The 25,852-nt window shown below is 42.0% G+C and overlaps 2 pseudogenes; one reads left to right on the top strand and one right to left on the bottom strand.

The window, feature by feature from the left end:
• The window catches only part of LOC125535068, a 71,671-nt pseudogene that overhangs the window by 26,630 nt on the left and 19,189 nt on the right, over positions 1–25,852 (bottom strand).
• On the top strand, positions 566–704 carry LOC125541926 (annotated as a pseudogene).

Raw genomic sequence — 25,852 nt, 5'->3', positions numbered from 1 at the left:
GATTTTCTGGTAGTGCGTGCACTTCCGCGCTGCCGCCTGTTAGAATACAATGTATTTTTATACGGTTGTATATATAAAACCGTATATACCCTTTAAGTTGTGTGTGTGGTGAACTTGTAATCTAGTAGTTAGGTTCATTACTTCCATCCTTATCTCGTAGATTAGCTAACTTGAGGATCAAGCCTAACCTAACTACTGAATCTTGTAAACCCTAGCCTATGGCTATATATAACACGTAACGCGTCCCTACTAGGCATACACTTCACGCCATCTTTCATGGTATTCAGAGCCTATCTCCTCTAAGCACATCTCTCGTAGCCATGGCCTCGTCAGGTGCCAAGCTTCATCATCAGCTCCATCTCAGCCCCTGTTATGGTTCAGGTTGCACACTGCGACACGGCGACCGAAGCATGCGCCGCCATCACGGAGATCTTTATCTCCCAAACTCAAGCACACGTCGGCAACACCAGAATCGCCCTCTCCTCCACCAAGAAGGGCAACTCGATGATGGCCGAGTACATCGGGCGCATGAAGGCGCTCAGTGATGAGATGGCATTGGTGGGCAAGCCTCACCGACGACGACATGGTGTCCTACATCCTGGCGGGACTCGACTAGGACTACATGTCCTTCGTCTCCATGATCTATGCTCGTACTCAACATATCAAGGTGAGCGAGCTTTACTCGCAGCTGATCAGCTTTGAAAGTAGATTGGCTATGTTTGAAGGCGGAGGGCAGTCCTCCCACTCCTCTTCCAACGTCGTGTCTCGCGGCGGGCGCGGTGGATTCAACCATGGTGGTGGACGCGGTGGCAACGGTGGTCGTAGTGGAGGCGGTCGTGGCAACGACGGCGGTGGTCGTGGTCGCGGCGGCGGCCGCGGCAATGGTGGAGGCCGCAACGATCTGCCTGACATCTTCTGCCAAATCTGCACCAAGCCCAATCACATGTCCATGGAGTGCTATCGCTGTTATGACATCTCCTTCAACAAGGACAAAAGTACAGCAGCCGTCAACACCAACTACTACGGGGTGGACACAAACTGGTATGTGGACTCAGGTGCAATAGACCACATTACCAATGAGCTCACCAAACTCGCCGTCCGTGACAAGTACAATGGACGATCAAATTAACGTGCCAAACAACGCTGGTATGAAGATTTCCCATATAGGTCATGCATATGTTCATACCCCTACTCGCAATCTTCATCTGGAAAATATTTTGCATGTGCCCAAAGCCACCAAAAACTTGATCTCTGCCCATCGTCTAGCTTATGACAATCATGTATTTCTTGAATCTCATCGTCATTTTTTCTATGTCAAGGACAAGGCAATGAAGAAAACCCTCCTCCACAGCACGTGTAGAAACGGGCTCTATCCCCTATCATCAGCTCCCGCAAGCTCGGGCAGACATGCACTTGGCGCCACCAAGATCTCTCCGTCAAGGTGGCATGATCGTTTAGGACATCCATCCTCGGCAATAGTTCGACATGTTCTTAGCCACAATAAAATTTCTAATGAGTGGAGCCTTTTTCTGATGAATTTTTTAGTCCACTATTGTTTTGGGCCACAGCCTTTTTAGTCTGGTTCTAATTTGGGCCTTGGCCTTTTTATTTTCTGGGTTGCAGCCTTTTATAAACTTTTTTCTTATAGTCAACTCTTTTTTAGGACCAAGCCTTTTTAGTCTAATTCTTGTTTGGGCCTCGGCCTTTTTAGAGCCCAGGTTCATATTTTGCATAACTTCAGAAAATGCATAACTATAAACAACAAGGCCCAGGTTCACAAGTGATTCACAAGCCCAGGTTCAAACAACAAGATCCACATAACTTCATAGAAAATAAACACAAGTGCTCCGAGGTTCAAACAACACATGTTCACAGGTTCACAAGTGCAAAATGCAACAAACTGCACAGGTTCACAGGTTCACAACAAGATCTAAAGAGAGCCATCAAACTACGACAAACTGCATAAGATCATAGGTTCAAAGAAAAAATGCTCATCAAACTACCTTAGCTCCAAAGAGAGCCATCAAGTGGGCTAACTTCTCATCCTGCTCTTGAGACTTCTTGCGCATCAGCTCAAGTTCCTTGTCGCGTGCAGCTTCAGCTTCTTCCTGTTGGGGAACACAGTATTTCAAAAATTTCCTACGATCACGCAAGATCTATCTAGGAGATGCATAGCAACAAGAGAGGAGAGTGTGTCCACGTACCCTCATAGACCGAAAACAGAAGCGTTAAGTAACGTAGTTGATGTAGTCGAACGTCTTTGCGATCCAACCAATCAAGTACCGAACGCACGACACCTTCACATCTGCACACGTTCAGCTCGGTGACGACCCTCGTACTGTTGATCCAGTTGAGGTTGAGGGAGAGTTTTGTCAGCACGACGGCATGATGATGATGATGATGAAGTTACCAACGCAGGGCTTTGCCTAAGCACTACAACAATATGACCGAGGTGGAAATCTGTGGAGGGGGCACCACACACGGCTAAGACAACTGTCAACTTGTGTGTTCTAGGGTGCCCCCTGCCCCTGTATCTAAAGGAGCAGGGGGGGAGGGGGGTCAGCCTTAGGGCCCTCTCCTCTCTCTCTCATAAGGCCCATGTTGGCCCATTAGTCCCCCTGGGGTTTCCGATAACCCCCCGGCACTTTGATATTTATTCATTGACCCCGGAACTCATCTGTTATCCGAATAACATCGTCCAATATATCAATCTTTATGTCTCGACCATTTCGAGACTCCTCGTCATGTCCGTGATCACTTCCGGGACTCCTAACTACCTATGGTACATCAAAACACATAAACTCATAATACCGATGCTCATCAAACGTTAAGCGTGTGGACCCTACGGGTTTGAGAACTATATAGACATGTGTTGGGTCCTACGGTAGGGTGCGTTGACTGAGAATTAAAATTTCCCTACGTGCAGAACAGCAAAGAACATGCTACGGGAGATGGATCACAGATCATTACCACTAGACGCGCAATGCTGTGCAGCGGAAGAAGAGTTGGGGCGACGCGTCTGCGTGGATCTTTTCCTCCTCGTCCAATCTCCCTCGAACAGCCGGTGGTTGGTTCCCACGTACAATTTTGCTGGAGCAGCGCAAGTGCACCGCCTCTAACGTTATCCGCGCGTGCAGGAGGAACGTCGTGCGGCAGACTGCTAGGTCTGATCACACTACCATCCATGAGTGGAGGTGTCTATTCGCAACACATGCAAACCCTAGTGACAGCGCCGAAGCGATCAATCCCATGAGTGTGCGTCACCTCCTCTTTATATAGGCGTCCGTCATGGGCTCAACACTTGGGCCTCGCACGGACCCTAAAGCCCATAAGTCTACTCGGCCACAATCCGAATACAACTCGGATCGCATCCGACCAGTGTCCTTTGATCCGACCTCGTAGGTTCCTTCCCTTAAGCGCGCGACCCCTTAGGTTCAAGTCGGCTTGGTCGCAGATCGGATCACCTACGAACTGCATGGTTGGTAGCGGCCCGTAGCAAGGCATGCCGAACACCAAGCAGACTATGAAGCTGGTTAGGCGAACCTATACATCATGCTTCTGTTCCCTTTGCCACACGATGCATGTTGTCGGGCTCAAGGCGAGTCTGTCATCCTTGTGCTAGCCCGACCTCTTTCTCGTTCCATTAATGCCAACCATAAACCAGATTATTTCATAATCCTTGTCGCATGGCCATGCTTATCCTGGTCGGATCACACGAGGGGCCCAGAGTATATCTCTCCTGATCGGAGGGGCAAATCCCATATTGCTCGACCATGTCTCGCAGCATGGGTCTGGACAAGCCCGAAACCTACCTTTGTAACTACCCAGTCACGGAGTAGCTTTTGGTTGGACCAAAGCAAGTCTGTCATCATCCCGAGTACATGCGCCTGCTCAGGTCTTATGGCATAGAACATATGTTGTACTAGAGACTTACAGATGACATATCGCTGCGTCTCATAGTTGGGTCTGTCCGACTCGGACCTTATCTCAACTCAGATCCGACTACATCGAATCCAACCAGATCCTTCCGAGTCCATATTATCGGGTTAGCATCCAATGCTCCATGGCTAGTGATACCAAGCCACTAACCGTGTCATATGCTAGTCTAGTCGGTTGCGCGTCCACACAGCCCTTTCGACTAGGGACCTTTTTTAGGACAGTCATCATACAATGTATAGTACCACAAACAAGTCACGAACTTGCTGATACACATCATGGATAATGTCCAAGGACTATCTTTATTCATAAACACATAAGAAATGTCATCATACATGATTGTCTCTAGGGAATATCTCCAACAGTCTCCCACTTGCACTAGAGTGAATCAAATAGACAGCGAATGCCCATAGCTCTAACGTGCCCCTCATGTTTGGATTGTGGAAGCAGCTTAGTCAACGAATCTGCAACATTTGCATCCGTGTGAATTTTGCATAACTCAACATCACCATTCTTTACGATCTTTTGTATCAAGTGATATTTCAGATCTATGTGTCTGGTCTTGTGGTGATCCCTCGGCTCATTGGCTTGCGCGATGGCACCAGAACCATAATTATCATAATAAAGGTCCAACGGTTTTACCGAGGCTGGGAAAATACAAAGATCATCTAGAAAGTTCCGGATCCAAGCACCTTCCTTTGCGGCTTCACAAGCCGCAATGTATTCGGCTTCTGTGGTAGAATCGGCCACCGTATCTTGCTTGGAACTCATCCATCTCACTGCTCCTCCGTTCATGACATACACGAATCCCGACTGTGATCGACAATCATCTCTGTCGGTTTGGAAACTAGCATCGGCATAACCCCTTACGACGAGCTTTTCCTCACCTCCATAAACTAGGAACATCTCTTTAGTCCTTTTCAAGTACTTCAAAATAGTCTTTACTGCTGCCTAGTGACTCTCACCTGGGTTGGCCTGGTCTACTTGTTATGCTTATTGCAAAAGCAACATGAGGCCGTGTACATATCATGGAAGACATGATGGATCCAATTGCCGAGGCATACGGAATCCGACTCATCCTGCTTCGCTCATCAGATGTCGAAGGACTCTGAGTCTCGCTTAGCCTTATACCATGTTAGACAGGCAATAACCCTTTCTTGGCCTCACTCATGTTGAACCGCTTCAACACTTTATCTATGTACATGCTTTGGATCAAGTCGAGCAGCCTCCTCGATCTATCTCTATACATCTTGATGCCTAAAATGTAAATTGCCTCACCAAGGTCCTTCATTGAAAACTTGCCACTCCATGATTCCTTGACTGAGTTCAGCATCTAAACAACATTTCCGATCAGTAGTATGTCATCCACACACAAGATTAAAAACACAATCAAGCTCCCACTTAACTGCTTGTATAAACAAGCGTCCTCATCGCTTTTGATGAAACCGAGACTAGTGATGACCTCATCAAAACGAATGTTCCAACTCCAAGATGCTTGCCTCAACACATAAATGGATCTCTTGAGCTTGCATACTTTAGTAGTGCTAGTCGGATCGACAAAGCCCTTGGGCTGTATCATATACACGTCCTTGGTTAAATTTCTGTGAAGGAAAGCCGTTTTAACATCCATCTGCCGTATCTCGTAATCGAAATATGCAGCTATATCTAGTACGATCCTCACCGACTTCAGCTTCGCTACCGGTGAGTAAGTCTCGTCATAGTCAATTCCTTGAACTAGTCCATAACCTTTAGCGACAAGCCGAGCTTTGTGGATCTGAACATTTCCATCCACATCGGTTTTCTTCTTAAAGACCTATTTGCAGCCAATGGCCTTTACGCCAAGTGGCGGATCAACCAAGTCCCAGACTTGATTTTCATCCATGGACTTTAACTCGGATCTAATGGCCTCTAGCCATGCCTCGAAATTCAGGCTCACAATCGCTTCCGCATACGTGGTCGGCTCGTCGCTTTCTAGCAACAATACATCAAGTACTCTGCACAATATTTCCGACCTTCGTGGTTCCGGTGCCACTTCCACTACGGGTTCCCTGACTAACTGCGGTATGATCTCATCACCCGCCGAGCCATCCCCGAGTGGTACTCGAATTTCTTCGAGTCAGACCGTCCTCCCGACTAAGGGACTCTTTCTCAAGGAAAACCCCGTTCCGAGCAATAAACACTTTGTTCTCTTCCCGGTTGTAGAAGCTATATCCCAATGTTTCCTCGGATATCCCACGAATATGCAATTGTCCGACTTGGGTGTAAGCTTGTCTGACACGAGTCGCTTGACAAATGCTTCACAACCCCAAATCTTTAGAAAAGACAAACTGGGAGTCTTCTCGGTCCACATCTCATGTGGTGTCTTATCTATGGATTTTGATGGTACCCTATTAAGTGTGAAAGCTGCAGTTTCTAGAGCATATCCCCAAAATGACAAGGGTAAATCCGATTTTCTCATCATAGATCAAACCATGTCCAACAAGGTACGATTCCTCCGTTCCGACACACCGTTTCTCTGTGGCGTACCCGGAGGTGTGAGTTGTGGTACTATACCTCGGCTTTTCAGATGATCATCAAACTCCTGGCTCATTTACTCACCTTCACGATCAGATCGGAGAAGCTTTATAGTCTTGCCGAGATGATTCTCAACCTCGTTTTGAAACTCTTTGAAGTTTTCAAAAGTTTCCGACTTGTGCCTCATCAAATAGATATATCCATATCTACTCAAGTCGTCAGTAAAAGTTACGAAGTACTGATAGCCACCTCTGGCAGTTGTGCTCATTGGTCCACACACATCACTGTGTATCAGTTCCAACAGCTCGGATGCCCTATCGCAACTCTTTGCGAAAGGAGACTTAGTAATCTTGCCGAGCAAGCATGATTCGCATGTCTCGAACGACCAGAAGTCGGAAAAAGTTAGGAGTCCATCATCATGGAGCTTCTTCATGCGTTCAGACTAATGTGTCCAAGCCGCCAATGCCAGAAGTATGTTGGATTTATCTCATTAGGCTTATGCCTCTAGACATTCATGTTATAGACCGGTTCCTGTTCTAGATTCAATATAAATAACCCATGAACAATGGGTGCATAGCCGTGGAACATACCATTCAAATAAAACGAACAACCATTGTCCTTTAAATTTATATTCATAACCCTGACTCACTAAGCATGATGTAGAAATAATGTTCCGACTAAGTGCAAGAATGTAATAACAATTATTCAATTCCAAAATAAATCCAGAAGGAAGCTACAGCTGCATCATGCCGACCTCCAACGCAGCAACTCTTGCTTTGTTGCCGACTCTGATGTCAATCCCCCTTGTGCCACACGCCTAGTTCTTACCAACCCCTGCATCGAGTTGCAAATATGAACAACTGATCTTCTATCAAATACCCAAGAGATACTAGGTATGTCGGCAAGGTAAATGTCTATAACATATGCAACAAGTGTACCTTTGCCTGAAGCAGCATTCCCGGCCTTCTTGCCATGCTCTGCAAGCCACTTGCTACAGTTACTCTTCCAATGACCAGTTTCCTTGCAATGATAGCAAATGGTATTTGAGTCCGGTCCAGATTTTGGTGCAGCGGCAGAGGTTGCCGTCTCCGTGCCCTTTGCCTTAATCTTTTTCTTGGAGCAACTCTTCTATACTTAGCCGATTTCTGCACCATCAACACTTGATGTGTGCCTTTCTTAATATCCTGCTCTGCCACTTTGAGCATCCCATGCAATTCAGTGAGCTTCTTATCCATGCCATGCATATGATAGTTCAAGATGAACATCCCATAGCTAGGCGGAAGAGAACCCAGAACTGCATCAGTAGCCAGCTCATCCAAGAGCGGGAAGCCCAAACGATCCAAAGCTTGCACATATCCGATCATCTTGATCACATGTGGGCTCAGTGGATCACCTTCCTTCAGCTTGCAATCCATCAAGGATCGCCAGAGGTTGAACCTTTCGGTCCTAGCCTGTGTCTGAAACATGCTCTTGAGACTCTCGATCATATCATAAGCCTCAACATTTTTGAAATGCTGTTGCAAATCGGGCTCCATACAAGCCAGCATCAGACAACTGATCTCTGTTTATTCATCAATGAGTTTCTGGTAGGCATTCTTAGATGTGGCACTAGCATTATAGGCAGGTTCCTCTGGAAGTGGATCCTCTAGAACTTGTTCCTTTTTATCATGCTTGAGAACAATTCTTAGATTTCTATACCATGTGGTAAAGTTTGTTCCATTAAGTTTATCTTTTCCAGAATTGATTTCAATGCAAAGTTGGGTTGAGCAGGTGGTGCCATTGATCTACAATAGAAAATATGCAATCACTAAGCAATGTGTTTATGTAGAGTAATTCAAGCCTAAACAAAAATACTCCCACTGAAGTTGGCATCCCTCTACAAACTCTCAGTTATTCAGGATCCGACTAGTACATGCGACTAGTGAGCTTTAGCATCACTGCTAGACAACATGCCTATCCGGTAAGCAACTCCTTGCTAATCGTATCTCTATACGACTCCTGTCGGTCGGGAAGGTATCTCATACCGTGGCCCCCAACCTTCTTTGCCACAAGGACCAAAATCGTTTGATAGCCTTGTCAAGTTAACCTGATGCACTGCATGTCCGTGTCCGACACGAACCCTTCAGTTCAAGGACATGTAGCAGCACCCCAATTTTGTGAGCCCACTACTAGACGTACTTGACTTGCGAAGGTGCAACATTGGGGATGGCAAATTTCTTGATATTAACGAGGGATCTTTTCTATCATTCTAACATGCATAGAAAACAAGAAGCATAACAATCACAAATAAAATATATATTGTGAAATAGTATGGCTCCTTCATGGATGTTCTTCCAGGTTGGCTCTGACTCAGTTGACCATCTAGGAACTCCATCTTGTTTGTCACGCTGGGATGCCAAGCCACCAACCTGATCTCTATTATCCAACTACTACAACTAGTAATGAATTTTACATAGAGTCAAAAGTCGACACACAGGTCACTATACAATATAATGACGACACATTGGCTCCTGCAGGCTGACAAACATGACACGCAGGCCATGTATAATTTACACACATGCATCACATACACATGAGCCATACTATTCACATCAAACCTACAAAACAAAGTTATGCATAGAATCGCATCCTATCGGTTTGAGAGATCATGTACGAAATACAAGGCGCTACACACACTACGGTCCCGCTAGCCGGTTGGCGAGCGGGGTTCGAAGGGGCAATGCCCCTTGCGGGTGCGGGCAGCGCCCGACGTTTTTGAAAATCACAGATCACATCTGAACTCCGATCATGCCGAATTTTCTGATCTGACCGATCTTATCGATCATCGCGAGTCTGTTTTGGATTTATGCTTCACACTTAACCCCGATGGCGGATACCGTCTGGTAGGGGTAGGTTGTGTCACGACCTCATCGACACCGATCAACAGAAAACATAGCCACATCGATCCCCATGTGCCGTTGATCTCATTAAACGTGCACACAGCCGATCTTATCAATGATGACAGATCTCATCTGCCGCCTCCACATATCTAATATGCATATGATCTGAATCCAAATCCTATAGCAGAAGCCCTGATACCACTGTTGGTTTCTACGGTAGGGTGCGTCGACTACAAATTAAATTTTTCCTATGCGCAGAACAACCAGGAACATGCTACGGAAGATGGATCACAGATCGTTACCACTAGACGCGCAGTGTCGTGCAGCGGAAGAAGAGTTGGGGCAGTGCATCTGCGTGGAACATTTCCTCGTCATCCGATCTCCCTCGAACAGCCGGTTGTCAGTTCCCACGTACAAGATCGCCGGAGCGGCGCAAGTGCACCGCCTCTAACGGTATCCGCGCGTGCAGGAGGAACATCGTGCGGCGGACTGCTAGTTCCAATCACACCACCGTCGGCAAGTGGAGGTGTCTATTCGCAACACATGCAAACCCTAGTGACAGTGCCACAGTGATCAATCCTATGATTGTGCGGCACATCCACTTTATATAGGCGTCCGTCGTGGGCTCAACACTTGGGCCTCGCATGGACCCTAAAGCCCATAAGTCTACTTGGCCACAATCCGAATACAGCTCGGATCATATCCGACCAGTGTCCTCGGATCCGACATCGTAGGTTCCTTCCCTTAAGCGCGCGACCCCTTAGGTTCAAGCCGGCTTTGTTGCAGTTCGGATCACCACCGAACTGGTTGGTAGCGGCCCCTACCAAGGCATGCCGAACACCAAGCAGACTATGAAGCTGGTTAGGCGAACCCGTACATCATGCTTCTGTTCCCTTCGCCACACGATACATGTTGTCGGGCTCAAGGCGAGTATGTCATCCTTGTGCTAGCCCGACCTCTTTCTCGTTCCAGTGATGCCGACCATAAACCAGATTATCTCATAATGCTTGTCGCATGGCCATGCTTATCCTAGTCGGAACATACGAGGGGCCCAGATTATATCTATCCTGATTGGAGCTGCAAATCCCATCTTGCTCGACCATGTCTCGCAGCATGGGTCTGCATAAGCCCGAAACCTACCTTTGTAACTACCCAGTCACGGAGTAGCGTTTGGTTGGCCCAAAGCAAGTCTGTCACCATCCCGAGTACATGCGCCAGCTCAGGTCTTAGGACATAGAACGTATGTTGTACTAGAGACTTAGAGATGACATATCACTGCGTCTCATAATTGGGTCTGTCCGACTTGGACCTTATCTGAAATCGGATCCGACTATGTCGAATCCGACCAGATCCTTCCTAGTCCATATTATCCGGTTAGCATCCAATGCTCCATCGCTAGTGAGACCAAGCCATCGACCGTGTCATATGCTAGTCTAGTCGGTTGCGCGTCTACACAACCCTTTTGACTAGGGACCTTTTTTTGAGGACAGTCATCATACAATGTATAGTCCCACAAACAAGTCACGTACTTGTTGATACAGATCATTGATAATGTCCAAGGACTATTTATTCATAAATACATAAGAAATATCATCATACATGATTGCCTCTAGGGCATATATCCAACAACATGACCGATACTCATCTCCGGTCAATAACCAATAGCGGAACCTCGATGCTCATATTGGTTCCTACATATTCTACGAAGATCTTTATCGGTCAAACCGCATAACAACATACGTTGTTCCCTTTGTCATCGGTATGTTACTTGCCCGAGATTCGATCGTCGGTATCATCATACCTAGTTCAATCTTGTTACCGGGAAGTCTCTTTACTCATTCCGTAATGCAACATGATAACCCACAAGTATAGGGGATCGGAACAGTTTTAGATAAGTAAGAGTGTCGAACCCAATGAGGAGCTAAAGGCAGAACAAATATTCCCTCAAGTTCTATCGACCACCGATACAACTCTAGGCACGCTTGATGTTCGCTTTACCTAGAACAAGTATGAAACTAGAAGTACTTTGAAGGTGTTGTTGGATAGGTTTGCAAGATAATAAAGATTACGTAAATAAAAAGTAGGGGCTGTTGTAAGTAAAGAAGCAATAAAGAAAATATAGCGAGTGTGGAAAAGTGGTGGTACGAGTTGCGAAATTACCCCTAAGCAATTGACTACTTTACTAGACCGATAACAAGTATTATGTGGGAGAGGTCACTGCTAGCATGTCATCCTGACTTGGAATTCTATGCACTTATGATTGGAACTATTAGCAAGCGTCCGCAACTACTAATGTTCATTAAGGTAAAACCCAACCATAGCATTAAGATATATTGGTCCTCCTTCAATCCCGTATGCTAGGTTGAAGCTTCTGTCACTCTTGCCCTCCAATACATAGTCCTATCAACATACAACTAACCCTATGGAACAATAAAAATAGTATAAAAAGTTGCCAAAAGTATATGAAAGTTGTATAATATTGGAATGGAACAATAAAACATTATAGAGACGACGGAGACGTATCAACATCCCCAAGCTTAATTCCTGCTTGTCCTCGAGTAGGTAAATGATAAAAAAGATAATTTTTGATGTGGAATGCTACCTAGCATAATCTTGATCATGTATCTAATCATGGCATGAATATTAAGACACGAGTGATTCAAAGCAATATTCTATCATTTGACATAAAAACAATAATACTTCAAGCCCACTAATAAAGCAATCATGTCTTTTCAAAATAACAAGGCCAAAGAAAGTTATCCCTACAAAATCATATAGTTTGGCTATGCTCCATCTTCACCACACAAAATATTCACATCATGCACAACCCCGATGACAAGTCGAGCAATTGGTTCATACTTTTTAACGCGCTTCAGCATTTTCAACCCTCACGCAATACATGAGTGTGAGCCATGGATATAGCACTATAGGTGGAATAGAATGGTGGTTGTGGAGAAGACAAAAAGGAGAAGATAGTCTCACATCAACTAGGCATATCAACGGGCTGTGGAGATGCCCATCAATAGATATCAATGTGAGTGAGTAGGGATTGCCATGCAACGGATGCACTAGAGCTATAAGTATATGAAAGCTCAAACTGAAACTAAGTAGGTGTGCATGCAACTTGCTTGCTCATGAAGACCTAGGGCATTTGAGGAAGCCCATCGTTGGAATATACAAGCCAAGTTCTATAATGAAAATTACCACTTAATATATGAAAGTGATAACTCAAGAGACTCTCTATATGAAGAACATGGTGCTACTTTGAAGCACAAGTGTGGAAAGGGATAGTAGCATTGTCCCTTCTCTCTTTTCCTCTCATTTTTTCTTTTTTTGGTGGGCTTCTTTGGCCTCTTTTTTTATTTGGGCTTCTTTGGCCTCTTTTATTTATTTTTAAAGTCCGGAGTCTCATCCCGACTTGTGGGGGAATCACAGTCTCCATCATCCTTTCCTCACTGGGACAATGCTCTGATAATGATGATCATCACACTTTTATTTACTTACAACTCAATATTACAACTCGATACTAGAACAAGGATATGACTCTATATGAATGCCTCCGGCAGTGTACCGGGATGTGCAATAATCTAGCATAGCAATGACATCAAAAAATGGACAAGCCATGAAAACATCATGCTAGCTATCTTACAATCATGCAAAGCAATATGACAATGAATGCTCAAGTCATGTATATGATGATGATGAAATTTGCATGGCAATATATCTCGGAATGGCTATGGAAATACCATGATAGGTAGGTATGCTGGCTGTTTTGAGGAGGAGGTATATGGTGGGTTTATGGTACTGGCGAAAGTTGCACGATACTAGAGAGGCTAGCAATGATGGAAGGGTGAGAGTGCGTATAATCCATGGAGTCAACATTAGTCATAAAGAACTCACATACTTATTGCAAAAGTTTATTAGCCCTCGAAGCAAAGTACTACTACGCATGCCCCTAGGGGGATAGATTGGTAGGAAAATACCATCGCTCGTCCCCGACCGCCGCTCATAAGGAAGACAATCAATAAATACCTCATGCTCCAACTTCGTTACATAACGGTTCACCATACGTGCATGCTACGGGAATCACAAACCTCAACACAAGTATTTCTACTAATCCACAACTACCCACTAGCATGACTCTAATATCACCATCTTTATATCGCAAAACTATTGCAAGGAATCAAACATATCATATTCAGTGATCTACAAGTTTTATGTAGGATTTTATGACTAACCATGTGAATGACCAATTCCTGTCATCTCTCTAAATAGATATAAGTGAAGCAACAGTGTTTAAATCTTTCTAAAAAAAGATATGCCCACGCTCTAACAAATATAAGTGAAGCAAAAGAGCATTCTACAATTGGCGGTTGTGTAAGTGAAGAGAAACAGGCAATCCAAACTTCAAATGATATAAGTGAAGCACGTGAAGCATTCTATAAATCCATACTCACAAGATATAAGTGAAGTGCAATGAGAATTCTATAAGTCAACCAAGGACGATCTCATACCAGCATGGTGCATAAAAGAAAAATGAAAACTAAATGCAAAAGACGCTCCAAGATTGCACATATCGCATGAACGAAACGAATCCGAAAACATACCGATACTTGTTGAAGAAAGAGGGGATGCCTTCCAGGGCATCCCCAAGCTTAGATGCTTGAGTCTCCTTGAATATTTACTTGGGGTGCCTCAGGCATCCCCAATCTTGAGCTCTTGCCTCTCTTCCTTCTTCTCACGTCGATACCTTCTCGATCATCGAACACTTCATCCACACAAAACTTCAACAGAAAACTCGGTAAGATCCGTTAGTATAATAAAGCAAATCAATACTCTAAGTACTGTTGAAAACCAATCCATATTTTGTTTTTGCATTGTTTATACTGTAATATAGCTTTTCCATGGCTTAATCCACTGATACAAATCGGTAGTTTCATCAAAACAAGTAAACTATGCATCAAAAACAGAATTTTTCTAAAACAGAACAGTCTGTAATAATCTGAACATTCACCCTACTTGTGTTCCTTTACAAATTCTACCAAAATTAGGAAAAATAAAAAATGTGTATATAAAGAGAATTCAAAAGGAATCAGAGCCATTTGACATTCCAGTAAAAAATGTAAAATCGCACACTACAGCCAAAGTTTCTGTCCTACACCATACAAACCAACAAGCAAAGTAAACATCCTAAAGGCAAACCTTGGCACATTATTTTTATTTTTAATCCTTATAAAAGGACACAACAGAAATAAATTACTCTCTAAAACTTCTGGGTTGTCTCCCTGGCAGTGCTTTCTTTAAAGCCATTAAGCTAGGCATATAGTGCTCAAGTAATGAATCCACCCGGATCTCAAGGTATATCAAAGCCAATTTTAATTAACAATGATTTGTAATTTAGTAGTGAGCACAAAGCAACATATATCATGCAATGACGAAGTATAACTCTCTTCCTATGCATCGGCATGTCATGAAAGAACAATTCATGCACACAAAGTAAAGGCCAATGCATAGTATAAATAGTTTCTTGCAATTTTATCGTGTGGGAAACATAGAGAGGTGGAGATATAGTTGCTCTCTCATAATAATTGCAAGTAGGAGCAGCAAGCACATGCATATATATCTATAAAAATCATCATGTGTAACGGTAAAAGGCAACCCATCAATATAATCCTTAATAAGTGCAAACTTCTTCGATATAGTGTAGTCGGGAGAATTCAAAAAGATAATAGGACTATCATGCATGGGTGCAATAGCAACAATTTGATGTTTAACATAAGGAACTATAGGAAGTTCATCTCCATAAGCATAATTCACATTGGCATCTTGGCCACAAGCATAGCAAGCATCATCAAGAAGGGATATTTCAAGAGAATCAACGAGATCATAACAATCATCATAGCAATCATCCTTCGGTAAGCACGAAGGGAAATTAAACAATGTATGAGTTGAAGAGTTACTCTCATTAGAAGGTGGGAACGGGTAGCTATTCCGCTCTTCCTTCTTTTGTTCTTCGCTCTCCTCCTCGTCTTTTTCATCCAATGAGCTCACAGCTTCATCAATTTCTTCTTCCATAGACTCCTGCAAAATATTAGTCTCTTCTTGGACAGCGGAGTAGTCCTCAATATGTGGTTCAACATAGGAATTAGAAGCATAATTATCATAGAAATATTTAAGTATGTCAAAATTTTCAGATTTGTAAAGAGTAGCATCACACGTTTCAATCAATGAAGCAATTTCATAAGCACCCTTAAAAGCAACAAATTCTTCAATTTGTTGAACATGATAGTAACTATAAACACCCTTAGCATACGAAGATACGATTCCATTATCACTAAACTCACATTGATAGGGAAGGTGCTTCTTAGGGTTTTCAGAACAACAAGTAATATCATATATTTCGCATAAATTCCAAGCATAGCATTGCAAACGATGAATTTGACCCAGTAAAATTTTCCCTTTTTCAGATATTCGGTGACGCACATAACAAGCATGCTCATCTAAGGATTTGCCCTCAACTAAGCTAGTTGGGGTTTCAGCACGAGCCATAGGGATCGAAGATGATCCAAGTAATAAGCTTCAGCAGTGTGATAGATTTTGAGTGGTTCTTCAACCATTGGTTTAGTAGGTACAACTAATTTTTTTGGTATTTTGTGTTTCCTACCCATAACTAAAGATAGAAAACAACTAAGAACAACAAATAAAAATTACTTAGTGATAAAGCAAACAAGCACACACGAGAATATTCACCCCGTGCTATTGCTCCTCGGCAACGGCGCTAGAAAAAGGTCCTGATAACACACAAGTATAGGGGATCGCAACAGTTTTCGATAAGTAATAGTGTCAAACCCAACGAGGAGCTAATGGCAGAACAAATATTCCCTCAAGTTCTATCGACCACCGATACAATTCTACGCACGCTTGATGTTCACTTTACCTAGAACAAGTATGAAACTAGAAGTACTTTGTAGGTGTTGTTGGATAGGTTTGCAAGATAATAAAGATTACGTAAATAAAAAGTAGGGGCTGTTGCAAGTAAAGACGCAATAAAGTACATATAGCTAGTGTGGAAAAGTGGTGGTAGGAGTTGCGAAATTTCCCCTAAGCAATTGACTACTTTACTAGACCGATAGCAAGTATTATATGGGAGAGGCCACTGCTAGCATGTCATCCCTGACTTGGAATTCTATGCACTTATGATTGGAACTATTAGCAAGCGTCCGCAACTACTAACGTTCAATGAGGTAAAACCCAACCATAGCATTAAGATATATTGGCCCCCCTTCAATCCCCTATGCATCAATTTCTATGCTAGGTTGAAGCTTCTGTCACTCTTGTCCTCCAATACATACTCCTATCAACATACAACTAACCCTATGGTGCGATCCACGTGCTCGCTCCTATGATGGGCACCAAAGGACAGCAACATAACCACAAGCAAATTAAATCAATCATAGCAATTCATCAACCACTGATAGGACAACGAAAATCTACTCAGACATCATAGGATGCAACACATCATTGGATAATAATATGAAGCATAAAGCACCATGTTCAAGTAGAGGGTACAGCGGGTTGCGGGAGAGTGGACCGTTGTAGATAGAGGGGGGAAGGTGATGGAGATGTTGGTGAAGATGGCGGAGGTGTTGGTGTAGATTGCTGTGATGATGATGGCCACGACAGCGTTCCGGCGCCACCGGAAGAGAAGGGGAGAGGGGGCCCCTTCGTCTTCTTCTTCCTTGACCTCCTCCCTAGATGGGAGAAGGGTTTCCCCTCTGGTCCTTGGCCTCCATGGCATGGGAGGGGCGAGAGCCCCTCCGAGATTGGATCTGTCTCTCTGTCTCTTTCTGTTTCTGCCTTCTCTCTGTTGCCCTTTCACAGTTTCATATATATATGGAGATCCGTAACTCCGATTGGACCGAAACCTTCACCATGATTTTTTTACCAAAAAATAGCTTTCTTGCGGCCGAAGAAGGGCATCAACCTCCTTACGGGTGGCCCAAGAGTGTCAGGGGCGCGCACAGGGGGGCAGGTGCGCCCCCTGCCTCGTGGCCACCTCGGGCACCGTCTCGCATGGATTTTTCTTCCGGAATTTTCCAAATATTCCAAAAAATAAGCTCCATCCGTTTTTATCCCGTTTGGATTCCGTTTGATATGCATATTCTGTGAAACATAGAACATGCAACAAAGAGGAACTGGAACTGGGCACTGGATCAATATGTTAGTAGCAAAAATAGTATAAAAAGTTGCCAAAAGTAAATGAAAGTTGTATAATATTGGCATGGAACAATCAAAAAATATAGATACGATGGAGACATATCACAACATCCCGCAACTAACTCATTAGTCACATTGCTTGCAAGGCTTATAGTGATGTGCATTACCGAGAGGGCCCAGGGATACCTCTCCAACAATCGGAGTGACAAATCCTAATCTTGATCTATGCCAACTCAACAAACACCATCAGAGACACCTATAGAGCATCTTTATAATCACCCAGTTATGTTGCGACGTTTGATAGCACACTAAGTGTTCCTTCGGTATTCGGGAGTTGCGTAGTCTCATAGTCATAGGAACATGTATAAGTTATGGAGAAAGCAATAGCAATAAACTAAACGTTCATAGTGCTAAGCTAACGGATGGGTCATGTCAATCACATCATTATCTAATGATGTGATCCCGTTTATCAAATGACAACTCATGTCTATGGTTAGGAAACTTACCCATCTTTGATTAACGAGCTATTCAAGTATAGGCATACTAGTGACACTCTGTTTGTCTATGTATTCACACATGTACTAAGTTTTCAGTTAATACAATTTTAGCATGAATAATAAAAATTTATCATGATATAAGGAAATATAAATAACAACTTTATTATTGCCTCTAGGGCATATTTCCTTCAGTCTCCCACTTGCACTAGAGTCAATAATCTAGTTCACATCGTCATGTGATTTCACACCAATAGTTCACATCTTTATGTGATTAGTTCACATCTTCATGTGACTAATACCCAAAGGGTTTACTAGAGTCAATATTATAGTTCACATCACTATGTGATTAACATCCAAAGAGTGATCATGTTTTGCTTGTGAGAGAAGTTTAGTCTACGGGTCTGCAACATTCAGATCCGTATGTATTTTGCAAATTTCTATGTCTACAATACTATGCACGGAGCTACTCTAGCTAATTTCTCCCACTTTCAATAGGTATCTAGATCGAGACTTAGAGTCATCTAGATCGGTGTAAAAAGCTTGCACCGATGTAACTCTTACTCTTTTATCACTTCCATAACCGAGAAATATTTCCTTAGTCCTCTAAGGATAATTTTGACCGCTATCTAGTGTTCTACTCCTAGATCACTATTGTACTCCCTTGACAAAATCATGCTAAGGTATACAAAAGGTCTGGTACACAGCATAGCATACTTCATAGAACCTATGACTGAGGCGTAGGGAATGACTTTTCATTCTCTTTCTATTTTCTGCCGTGGCCAGGTTTTGAGTCTTTACTCAATTTCACACCTTACAACTCAGGCAAGAACTCCTTCTTTGACTGATCCATTTTGAACTCCTTCAAAATATTATCAAGGTATGTACTCATCGAAAAATCTTTATCAAGCGTCTTGATCTATCTCTATAGATCTTGATGCCCAATATGTAAGCAGCCTCACCGAAGTATTTCTTTGAAAAACTCCTTTCAAACACTCCTTTATGCTTTCCAGAAAATTCTACATCATTTCCGATCAAGAATATGTCATTCACATATACATATTAGAATGGCTATAGTGCTCCCATTCACTTTCTTGTAAATACAGGCTTCATCGGAAGTCTATATAAAACTATATGCTTTGATGAACTTATCAAAGCATATATTCCAACTTTGAGATGCTTGCACCAGTCCATAGATGGATCAATGGAGCTTGCACATTTTGTTAGCACCTTTAGGATTGACAAAACCTTCTGGTTGTATCAAATAAAACTCTTCTTTAAGAAATCCATTAAGGAATGTACTTTCGATATCCATTTGCCAGATTTCATAAAATGTGGCAATTTGCTAACATGATTTAGACAGACTTAAGCATCGCTACGAATGAGAAAATCTCATCGTAGTTAACACCTTGAACTTGCCGAAAACCTTCTTGCGACAATTCATGCTTTGTAGATAGTAACTTGAAGTTCTTCATGGGAGTGGACACTTGCTTGCCATTCTTCTTGAAGTTCCCTTTCTTTCCCTTGTCCTTTTACTTGAAACTAGTGGTCTTTTCAACCATCAACACTTGATGCTTTTTCTTGATTCCTACCTTCGCCAATTTAAGCATCGCGAAGAGCTTGGGAATCATTTCCGTTATTGATGACCCACAAGTATAGGGGATCTATCGTAGTCCTTTCGATAAGTAAGAGTGTCGAACCCAACGAGGAGTAGAAGGAAATGATAAGCGGTTTTCAGCAAGGTATTCTCTGCAAGCACTGAAATTATAGGTAACAGATAGTTTTATGATAAGATAATTGGTAACGAGCAACAAGTAACCAAAGTAAATAAAGTGCAGCAAGGTGGCCCAATCCCTTTTGTAGCAAAGGACAAGCCTGGACAAATTCTTATATAGAGAAAAGCGCTCCCGAGGACACATGGGAATTATCGTCAAGCTAATTTTCATCACGTTCATATGATTCGTGTTGGGTACTTTGATAATTTGGTATGTGGGTGGACCGGTGCTTGGGTACTGTCCTTACTTGCACAAGCATCCCACTTATGATTAACCTGTATTGCAAGCATCCGCAACTACAACAAAAGTTTAAGGTAAACCTAACCATAGCATGAGACATATGGATCCAAATCAGCCCCTTACGAAGCAATGCATAAACTAGGGTTTAAGCTTCTGTCACTCTAGCAACCCATCATCTACTTATTACTTCCCAATGCCTTCCTCTAGGCCCAAATAATGGTGAAGTGTCATGTAGTCGACGTTCACATAACACTACTAGAGGAGAGACAACATACATATCATCAAAATATCGAACGAATACCAAATTCACATGACTACTAATAGCAAGACTTCACCCATGTCCTGAGGAACAAACGTAACTACCCACAAAGCATATTCATGTTCATAATAAGAGGAGTATTAATATGCATATAGGATCTGAACATATGATCTTCCACCAAATAAATCAGCTAGCATCAACTACAAGGAGTAATTGACACTAGTAGCAACCCACCGGTACCAATCCCAGGCTTGGAGGCAAGAATTGGATACAAGAGATGAACTAGGGTTTGAGAGGAGATGGTGCTGGGGAAGATGTTGATGGAGATTGATGCTACCTCTTGAGCAATCCGTTGGTTTTTCCCCGAAGAGGAAGGGATGATGTAGTAAAGTAGCGTAAGTATTTCCCTCTGTTTTTGAGAACCAAGGTATCAATCTAGTAGGAGGCTACGCGCGAGTCCCTTGTACATGCACAAAACTAATAAATCCTCGCAACCAATGCGATAAGGGGTTGTCAATCCCTACACGGCCACTTACGAGAGTGAGATATGATAAGATAATATTTTTGGTATTTTTATGATAAAGATGCAAAGTAAAATAAAAGCAAAGTAAAAAGAAAAGGAAATAACTAAGTATTGGAAGATTAATATGATGAAGATAGACCCGGGGGCATAGGTTTCACTAGTGGCTTCTCTCAAGAGCATAAGTATTCTACGATGGGTGAACGAATTACAGTTGAGCAATTGACAGAATTGAGCATAGTTATGAGAATATCTAGGTATGATCATGTATATAGGCATCACGTCCGAGACAAGTAGACCGACTCCTGCCTGCATCTACTACTATTACTCCACTCATCGACCGCTATCCAGCATGCATCTAGAGTATTAAGTTAATGAAAACAGAGTAACGCCTTAAGCAAGATGACATGATGTAGAGGGATAAAGTCATGCAATATGATGAAAACCCCATCACTGGGAAAGGACACCGCAAGATTGAACCCAAAGCTAAGCACTTCTCCCATTGCAAGAAAGATCAATCTTGTAGGCCAAACCAAACTGATAATTCGAAGAGACTTGCAAAGATAACCAATCATACATAAAAGAATTTAGAGAAGATTCAAATATTGTTGATAGATAGACTTGATCATAAACCCACAATTCATCAGCCTCAACAAACACACCGCAAAAAGAAGATTACATCGAATAGATCCTCACAAGAGAGGGGGAAAACATTGTATTGAGATCCAAAAAGAGAGAAGAAGCCATCTAGCTAATAACTATGGACTCGTAGGTCTGAGGTGAACATGGGATCTCGTGGATACAGAAAGTTACGGCGGTGGAATTAGGGTTTTGGCTCCGTATCTGATCGTTTGGGGGTACGTAGGTATATATAGGAGGAAGGAGTACATCGGTGGAGCAACCGGGGGCCGACGAGGGTGGAGGGCGCGCCTGGGGGGGGGGGGGGTAGGCGCGCCCCTACCTCGTGGCCTCCTCTTTTGTTTCTTGACGTAGAGTCCAAGTCCCCTGGATCATGTTTGGCGAGAAAATCACGTTCCCAAAGGTTTCATTCCGTTTGGACTCCGTTTGATATTCCTTTTCTTCGAAACCCTAAAATAGGCAAAAACACATCAATTCTGGGCTGGGCCTCCGGTTAATAGGTTAGTCCCAAAAATAAAATAAAAGTGGATAATAAAGCCCAATAATGTCCAAAACAGTAGATAATATAGCATGGAGCAATCAAAAATTATAGATATGTTGGAGACGTATCAAGCATCCCCAAGCTTAATTCCTGCTCGTCCTCGAGTAGGTAAATGATAAAAACAGAATTTTTGATGCGGAGTGCTACTTGGCATAATTTTAATGTAATTTTTCTTAATTGTGGTATGAATATTCAGATCCGAAAGATTCAAGATAAAAGTTCATATTGACATAAAAATAATAATACTTCAAGCATACTGACTAAGCAATTATGTCCTCTCAAAATAACATGGCCAAAGAAAGTTCATCCCTACAAAATCATATAGTTTAGTCATGCTCCATTTTCGTCACACAAGAATGCTCTAATCATGCACAACCCTGATGACAAGCCAAGCAATTGTTTCATAATTTAGTAATCTGAAACCTACAAACTTTCACGCAATATATGAGCGCGAGCCATGGATATAGCACTATGGGTGGAATAGAATATAATGATGGGGGTTATGTGGAGAAGACAAAAAAGGAGAAAGTCTCACATCAACGAGGCTAATCAATGGGCTATGGAGATGCCCATCGATTGATTTTAATGCAAGGAGTAGGGATTGCCATGCAACGGATGCACTAGAGCTATAAATGTATGAAATCTCAACAAAAGAAACTAAGTGGGTGTGCATCCAACTTGCTTGCTCACGAAGACCTATGGCACTTGAGGAGGCCCATTGTTGGAATATACAAGCCATGTTCTATAATGAAAAATTACCACTAGTATACAAAAGACTCTCTATCATGAATATTATGGTGCTACTTTGAAGCCCAAGTGTGGAAAAAGGATAGTAGCATTGTCCCTTTTTTTATTTGGCCTTTCTCTTTTTTTTGGACAATGCTCTAAGAATGATGGTCATCACACTTCTATTTACTTACAACTCAAGAATTACTACTCGATACTTAGATATGACTCTATATGAATGCCTCAGCGGTGTACCGGGATATGCAATGAACCAAGAGTGACATGTATGAAAGAATTATGAACGGTGGCTTTGCCACAAATACTATGTCAATTACATGATCATGCTAAGCAATATGACAATGATGAATGTGTCATGATAAATGGAATGGTGGAAAGTTGCATGGCAATATATCTCGGAATGGCTATGGAAATGCCATAATAGGTAGGTATGGTGGCTGTTTTGAGGAAGATATAAGGAGGTTTATGTGTGAAAGAGCATATCATATCACGGGGTTTGGATGCACCGGCGAAGTTTGCACCAACTCTCAATGTGAGAAAGGGCAATGCACGGTGCCGAAGAGCCTAGCAATGATGGAAGGGTGAGAGTGCGTATAATCAATGGACTCAACATTAGTCATAAAGAAATCACATACTTATTGCAAAAATCTACAAGTCATCAAAAACCAAGCACTACGTGCATGCCCCTAGGGGGATAGATTGGTACGAAAAGACCATCGCTCGTTCCCGACCACCACTCATAAGGAAGAAAGTCAAATAACACCTCATGTTTCAAATTTGTTACATAACATTTACCATACGTGCATGCTACGGGACATGCAAACTTCAACACAAGCATTTCTAAAATTCACAACTACTCAACTAGCACGACTTTGATATTATTACCTCCATATCTCAAAACAATCATCAAGCATCAAACTTCTCTTAGTATTCAAAACACTCATAAGAAATTTTTTATTAATCTTGAACACCTAGCATATTAGGATTATTTAAGAAAATTACCATGCTATTTAAGACTCTCAAAATAATCTAAGTGAAGCATGAGAGATCAATAGTTTCTATAAAACAAATCCACCACCGTGCTCTAAAAGATATAGGTGAAGTACTAGAGCAAAACTATATAACTCAAATCATATATAAGTGAAGCACATAGAGTATTCTCACAAATTCCAAATCATGTATGGCTCTCTCAAAAGGTGTGTACAGCAAGGATGATTGTGTTAAACTAAAAAGCAAAGACTCAAATCATACAAGACGCTCCAATCAAAACACATATCATGTGGTGAATAAAAATATAGCTCCAAGTAAAGTTACCGATAGAAGTAGACGAAAAGAGGGGATGCCTTCCGGGGCATCCCCAAGCTTTGGATTTTATGTGTACTCAGATTATCTTGGGGGTGCCATGGGCATCCCCAAGCTTAGGCTCTTGCCACTCCTTGTTCCATAATCCATCAAATCTTTACCCAAAACTTGAAAACTTCACAACACAAAACTTAAAGTAGAAAATCTCGTGAGCTCCGTTAGCGAAAGAAAAAAAAACACCACTTCAAGGTACTGTAATGAACTCATTCTTTATTTATATTGGTGTTAAAACTACTGTATTCCAACTTCTCTATGGTTTATAAACTATTTTACTAGCCATAGATTCATCAAAATAAGCAAACAACACACGAAAAACAGAATCTGTCAAAAACAGAACAGTCTGTAGTAATCTGTAGCTAGAGCAAGATATGGAACCCCAAAAATTCTAAAATAAATTTCTGGAAGTGAGGAATTTATCTATTAATCATCTTCAAAAATAATTAACTAAATATCACCTTCCAAATAAAAATGGCAGCAGTTCTCGTGAGCGCTAAAGTTTCTGTTTTTTACAGCAAGATATCAAGACTTTCCCCAAGTCTTCCCAACGGTTATAATTGGCACAAACACTAATTAAACACAAAAAACACAACCTAAACAGAGGCTAGATAAATTACTTATTACTAAACAGGAGAAAAAATCAAGTAATAAAAATAAAATTGGGTTGCCTCCCAACAAGCGCTATCGTTTAACGCCCCTAGCTAGGCATAAAGAGCAAGGATAGATCTAGGTATTGGCATCTTTGGTAGGCAATCCATAAGTGGCTCTCATAATAGATTCATAAGGTAATTTCCTTCCTTCACATCAATAATTGCACCAATCGTTCTAAGGAAAGGTCTACCAAGAATAATAGGACATGAAGGATTGCAATCTATGTCAAGAAGAATAAAATCTACGGGTACATAATTCCTATTTGCAACAATAAGAACATCATTAATTCTTCCCATAGGTTTCTTAATGGTGGAATCCGCAAGATGCAAGCTTAGAGAGCAATCATCAAAATCACGGAAACCTAACAAATCGCACGAAGTCTTTGGAATCGTGGAAACACTAGCACCCAAATCACATAAAGCATAGAACTCATGATCTTTAATCTTAATTTTAATAGTTGATTCCCACTCATCATAAAGTTTTCTACGGATAGAAACTTCCAATTCAAGTTTTTCTTCATAAGATTGCATCAAGGCATCAACAATATGTTTAGTGAATACTTTATTTTGACTATAAGAGTGAGGAGAATTTAGCACGGATTGCAACAAGGAAATACAATCAATCAAAGAGCAATTTTCATAATTAAATTCCTTGAAATCCAAAATAGTGGGTTTAGCAACATCTAGGGTTTTAATTTCTTTGATCCCACTTTCATCAATTTTAGCATCAAGATCTGAAAACTCTGAATTCTTGGAACGCCTTCTAGGTAAAGGTGGATCATATTCAGTCCCATCATTATCAAGATTAATATTGGAAAACAAAGATTTAATAGGGGACACATCAATAACTTTTAGATCTTCATCTTTATTTTCATAGGAACTAGAAGAACACGCTCTTATGAAGGCATCTTTCTTAGCACGCATCCTAGCGGTTCTTTCTTTGCACTCATCAATGGAAATTCTCATGGCATTGAGAGACTCACTGATATCATGCTTAGGTGGAATAGATCTAAGTTTCAAAGAATCAACATCAAGAGAAATTGTATCAACGTTCCTAGCCAACTCATCAATCTTAAGCAAATTTT

This window comes from Triticum urartu, chromosome 2, assembly GCF_003073215.2.
Source record: "Triticum urartu cultivar G1812 chromosome 2, Tu2.1, whole genome shotgun sequence".
Taxonomy (NCBI): Eukaryota; Viridiplantae; Streptophyta; class Magnoliopsida; order Poales; family Poaceae; genus Triticum; species Triticum urartu.
This window is presented reverse-complemented; position numbering and strand designations above follow the sequence as displayed.